Raw genomic sequence first — 6877 nt, 5'->3', positions numbered from 1 at the left:
GATTCAGCAAAATCTAATTTTGATTACAAAAGTAAGTGCAAAATCAAAGTTTATTGAAAAGGAAAGAAAACAAAAGCACTACATAATTATAAACAGCAGTGGTAGTGAGTGCGACGTGCGAAGTTGGGAAAAAATCGGTCAGATAGTCAATCTTGTGAGGACCCTTCAGCATACAAACCGTCCAAAATGATAATCTTCTGAGGACCACAAACATAGTTTATGAGGTGAGGATTTCCACAGGCGCGTACCTGTTATGGCTATAAATACCACCAACAATGCAAGACTTATTCTCAATGTGGTGGCTTGAACCTTAATCAGCTTTACTACTGCTCGTAGCAGCTTCAATTGTTCCTCGAATCATTTCGTCCTATCATACAACAAAACCTTCACTTCCTTTCCCACTCTAGTTGATTATGGCGGAAACATGCAAATGTGCTCTATTTATTCTTGCACTTATTACTTGCTTTCAAATTCTGTTCACTGAAGGCAGGCCAATCAAGTTAGCGAATAAGCAGGAACTTGTTTCCATTGGAAAGGACTCCATAGAAGATGTGGTCAAGCAGGGTTTGAATACCAAATCACACTACAACAATGCGAAGAACCAGAAAGTTTCTCTACCTGCACCCCCAGTTACTCACAATCCTAGTGTTCACCATTCCAAGGCGGGCAGAAAAGAAATACCCCATCCTGCAGTCCTGCGCTTTGGCAATTCTGCTGCTGTTTATAAGGATGATTCAACACCGGGCGTTAATCCTGGTATTGGGCATCCAAAGACTATAGGGACTAACTCCAACAGCGAACATTCTCTCACTGACTTCAAAGATGATTTCCAGCCAACAACACCAGGTCGCAGTCCTGGGGCTGGCCATGCTCTTGCCAATGATGATGATGATGACAATGAGGAAGTTTCTCCAAAGGCACCTGGCTCTGGTATCGAACGTTCTGGTACAGCATTCAAACCCACAACACCAGGCCACAGTCCTGGGATTGGCCATCTCTTTTCAGAGAATGACAGTGAAGGTACTGACCCAAAGGCGCCTGATACTAGCTCCAGTTCCGGAGATTCTGTCACAGCATCCAAACCAAAGACAACTGGTAACAGCCGTGGTATTGGCCATAAGTTATCAGCAGATAAGAGTGAAATTACTGCCTCAAAGGCTGTCAGCATTGAACATTCAGTCACAGGAGTCGCAGATGATTTCCGACCTACAGTACCGGGTCACAGCCCTGGGATTGGTCATGTTCTTCGAAACACGAACGAAGAACGGAAAGCATAGAACATGGAATGTTGATGTCATAGACGAATGGGTGGGTGCTCATATTAAGGAACAAACAAAAAGAGCATGGACATATATAGATTGCATATGAAGCATTATTATTTGGTAACATGTAAATGCCCGAGTCAGCTAGGTGATTTCCATTAATCCTGTTCATACGATCAAGATTGTGATGTGCATTAGCATCCTTAAATTCCAAGCTTAGTCCTTTGATTCAATAGTCTCTGCATAATAGTATCTAGCTAGGGCTGAATGTATAGAGTACTATAGCCAATAACTGTGTGTGTGTGTGTGTAGCCATTGTATATCCAAAATGCTGGAAATATAAGTCTTTGTATTTGCTTAATTGTATCCTTTCATTCTCTCCATGCCTTTCTGTGATCTCTTTTTCCATTAAAATCAATATTTAGCAAAATTCATTTTGTAAAGAGTGCGAAAATAGAGGGCATGACGGCTTCATTATGCCATCATTACGAAATCTTTCCTACTTTATAATACGATAGTGCACTGGTTTTGGTGATATGATTAACAATGGAACGGAAAAGCAGCATCATTTGTTTTTTCATTCTTGGAGGGGGAAAATAAAATAAAAAACCCTATCTTGGACCTCCAAGGGAAAGCGGTTTGCTGAACTAAATTTGTAGCTTCTAAAAAAATAAATTTATTTTATCTATATGTCAATCTCTTCCTTTTATGGTGCTTTTGCTTTCTCTGTTGGATTATTTTCTTTTTGATAAAGTGCTGAATTTCATTCAACTGAAAGAATAGGATATATCGTCTAAGGCCATAGCTGTTACAGCTATTGGGATTTCTTCCATCAGTATGATTAATTGATAAGAAGATCTGCCCTCCATATTAGCTAAAACATGATAGACCTTATTACAGCATCTATGAATATGTTTATAAATGTAAAACTGGAAAGAGGAAGCTGCGAAGGATATATCCCTAACCAATACTGAGGAAAATCAACGGTATGTTTAACCAAGGAGTAGATTTACACTCATTGTTAGGTTGGAAGCGATAAGGGTTAAGGCATGCTAAGGCCTTAGGTAGGCTCCCAGGTTAAAATTTTATTAATATTTTTTGACTAATTATATATAAAAAAGTTTGTAATTCTCAATCTAGTTATTAAAATTTTTTGAAAATTTATATGGAACCTTGTAATATAATACTTTAGCTTAGGTTAAAATTTCAAAATTTTTAAAAAAATTAAAAAATTTGATGAAAAATCACAATTCGGCTAGTTTTACGTTATTGGATGTAGTTTTCAATCCGACCATCAGATTGAGTTGAAATTTTTACAAGGGATCTTAAAATATATTGAATAAAATTTGGTTAAAATCTTAGGATGAAGGAGCTTGGTAGTGTTAACAAAAAAAAACCGTCAAATAAAAACAAAACGACTTATTAAAGGTAAAATAGTTATTTGTTATTAAAAAAATAAAACAAATAAGCTTTTTCTTATTTTTATATTTTGTCAACTAGGTAACAGCAGAATAGGAAAACAAAGAAAAGAAAAGGTGAGAGAAAAAGAGTGAAAAGTAAGGGAAAAAAAATAAAAAAATCAAAAGAATAACCTTGTAAACTTATAAAATATAACTTATAAAACACTAATCTAAGAAAGAATCAAGTGAAGGAATGAGGAATTGAGAGTGAAAAAAAAATTAATTACTTTGTTTTTCAATTGACATGAGATGGTTATTTGATCCCGATTGAGGGGTGACATGATCAAAAGATTAATGTTTTCTCCCAAGTGTAGGAGTATCGAGATAATAAATAACCCGGCAAGACCGGGGTTGAATTATAGGGAGGTTAACTATATAAATTATAAATAACAACAACAACAACAATAGTAATAATTAAGTTAAAGAGTACTTTGAGATTCTAAGATTAATGTGAGGATTAAACAATGATAAAAACAAATGTCAAATTTAGATGATCTACTAATGGTATTTCAAATAAGTATAATATAAACTCTTTTTATTACACAACTAGAGATCACTCAAAAAGAAGGTTCTTATTAGATTATAAATTGTTAACATGATTACATTAGTTATCTTATTCGAATAATGCTAATACTTGTAAATGTTGTCAGACATTCATGATTATAACTTATGTTAACAACAAATCAAGTTCCTTTCATAGCTTAGATATCAGTTATACCATACAGTATGGACTATGAAAGTGTCAAATATTTGTTGTGTCAAGTGTTACACAACACAAATCTAAATTAACCATTTAACAAGCAAAGTATTAAGAGTGAAGAAGATAACAAAAATAAAACATTTTAGTATCAAACATTAAAGTCTACGTTGAATTTATATTATACTTATTCTTACACTGTTAGTGTAACCTTTTCACCTTGATATAATAAACTTAACTAAACATAATAAAAGAGAAAAATATAAATAAACAAGAATTAGGTAAGTAACTCAAGTTGCAGATACTGATATATAGATAGTGCAATGTTTGATTCCCTTAAGTTTTTCTCCTAAACCTATATAACAAGCATGGACCAATAGCTTCCAAGTCAGTTTACTTTAGGGTATTTGGTGTTAAAACATCATTTCGGACTTAATTACTTAGATTAGAGAGGCTACGAAACCAAACTTATTTACATTTTATTATCATCAATGTTATCAATTTGTTATTTATTTTTTGTTTTTTTACAAATTATATATTATCTTTTCCCCTTAGTTGATACCTTTAACAAAAAAAATAAAAATAATGTCATAATTTAATATGCAACCCATAATTATATGTCAAAGTGTGTGTGTGAAAATAAAGGTTTAAGAATACTTATTAAATGAGTATATGAACATAATCAAGTGATAATAATGCAAGAGTTTGTAAACCTGAATATTTTAAGAAGTATTATAATAGACCTTGTAATGAATATTGCAAATAACTATTGGAAAATATTTACTAAGATCTGTCTCAGGAGTCAATAAAATTCTCCCTTACTCTGCCATCCTAGTAATAATAGTTTTGTCAAATGGTTTTATTAAATAGAAAATATGGTTAGTTAATTTTTTTTAATACTAACTACTACCCTCTCCCCTAAACCAAAATACGACATTATCCTCAATAAATTATGGTAGACAGATAAATTATATAAGATATCACTTGAAACAACAAACACTGACAAACTTAAAACACACTTAAACAAATATAAGAGATAACAAAATGCAAATGTTATGCTATTAGTAAAACCAAAAGGCATATGTTCTTACAAACTAAAGCTTAAATTATAGTTTTAATTATGGCTCATATTTTCTGTTGGTTTTATGTCCAAGAATGGTTTAAACACCATCTATGGGTCAAGGATAAGCTTCCTATCCAATTTTCTTAAAAACTAGTAAACACGGTCTTTTTTAGTCAGATTCCCAAGACCATGATGGGCATGTTCTTTATAAATATTGGGTTATAAATCATGAATTGCACAACACACATCTCCACCAGGATAGTCAATAAAAGTTTATCTAAAGATTCCTTATGTTTTAAAATAAATCCTGACTTTTGATAATTTTTACAAGCTTTGCAAAATACATGTGTGTCTTTGAACATGGTGGGCCAATAGAATCCTTATTGTAAGATTTTTACAGTCATCTTTTTTTACAAGAAATGACTACCACATGCCTTAACATGACAAAGTTTAATGGCATTACTTACCTCATTGTCTGAGATGCATCTTTGAAATATTTGATTAGAAAAATATTTGAATAAATAAGAGTCATCCCCATTCTTCACTTTGTTTAAAAACTTTCCTTTGTTTTTGGTACTCTAGTGAACTGGCAAAAATCCTAAAGTAAAAAAATTAATATTTTTAGCAAACCAAGACATTGAACTAAGAGAAAATAAAGATTCACTAGAAAAGTAATCATCAATTGGTGTGATATCAGATGTTGAATCTATTGTCAATCTTGATAAAAGATTTGTATCAACATTTTCAGTGCCTTTTCTATTATCGATTTCTTCTTGTTTGAAAGTTTCAAAGATTTCAGAATCGTGAATGACTTCTCTTTGTTTGGTTATGGCATGAGGAAATGAAATTACTGATGGGAAATCAATTTTTTCATTACAATGTTCAGGTTTAACCATTTTCTTAGCCTTAGAGATTGACTCATCATTTTTTAACAATGAAAGAGAAAAATAGACCCTATAGAAAAGGCAAAAAAAAAAAATACAAAGTTAAATTCTTAACTATCTCAAATTAAAAAATAATATAATTTTTTTTAAAATAAAAATTAGCTCAAAATAATTTAATATCCTAATCAAAACTTATAACCTAAATCTTGAGCTGAGCCAACCACCAGGCTAAGAAAATATATATATATATATATAAAATAAAAAAGGTACAACACCAGCTAAGAATCTGTTTATTTAGGTGGTTGTTTCTGTATTTGAAGCAATTATAGCAAATATTATGTTTAATTACATAAAAATCACAATTTATTTTTCATAGCTCAGGTATCGGTTATACCATATAGTATGTGTTATGAGAGTGCCAAGTATTTGTTATACCAAGTGTTATACAACATAAATCTAGATTAATCAGTGAAAGTGCAAGTGAATTGGAATGTTCAGTTAAAAAAATAAATAGAGCAATTCCCTTGCATTGTTTGCGCGATTTTTTTTTTTAGTGTGTTTATTTTTTATACATTAAAAAAAAATTAGTTTAGAGTGAATTAAATTTACTCGTATTGTCAAACAATTTTTTTCCTCAAAAAACTAGTGTAGAGTGAATTAAAAAATGATCAAAATTGAAACATTAAAAAATAGCACAATGTTGTATATTATCTCTTAAGATAGAGAAAAAAATTCAAGTATTAGTGACAACTCAACTACTATAAGCTGCAACATGTTACTTCACTTAAAAAAAATATGGTGTCACATCTAAGAAAATGATCCAATGTCTATTTTGATCATTAAGTAACATCATATATATAGCTTAAATAATACAAATATTACTCACTCGTTTAGATATGTTAAACATATACCAATATCTTTACTCATTAAAAAATTTAAAAACAATATCAAAATGTCCATCATTACTAAAATACCTTTGTAAAAAATTGTCTCAACTTTCTTGTGTAAAACATTCAGATTATTTTGACTTCTAGAACTCCAGATATAATCCAAAAACTAAACAGTGCTTGGGTTGGAGGAAAAATTCAGACTTCTTTGTTGTTGCTCCAATTTGGACTTGAAAATGGCATTATTAGATCTTAGGCTCCATATGAAAGTTGTAGGCCTATGTCTTACCTTTCCATCCAAATAACATAGACCTAAATCTAAGATCTACAGCTCTAGATATGATTGAATTACCAAACAGTGTTCCAGTTTGGACTGTACCAACATCTCTTTTTTAAGTTGGCCATCTCTTTGTCCTTTCAATTTCAGTTCTTAAATTCATCAATCAATCCTTTCATTTATGTGATGGGACTATATTTAAAATGAACATTTACCATAAATTAAAGGTATCTTATATTATTAGATATATTATTATAAAACATGCTTTAGTTAAGGAGTTATTGATACTTCAAGTGCAAAATGATGATATAAAACCATGACAAAAATGCACTTTTAAGTACTAATCA

The sequence above is a fragment of the Populus euphratica genome, unplaced genomic scaffold, assembly GCF_000495115.2.
Source record: "Populus euphratica unplaced genomic scaffold, PopEup_1.0 scaffold354.1, whole genome shotgun sequence".
NCBI lineage: Eukaryota > Viridiplantae > Streptophyta > Magnoliopsida > Malpighiales > Salicaceae > Populus > Populus euphratica.
This window is presented reverse-complemented; position numbering follows the sequence as displayed.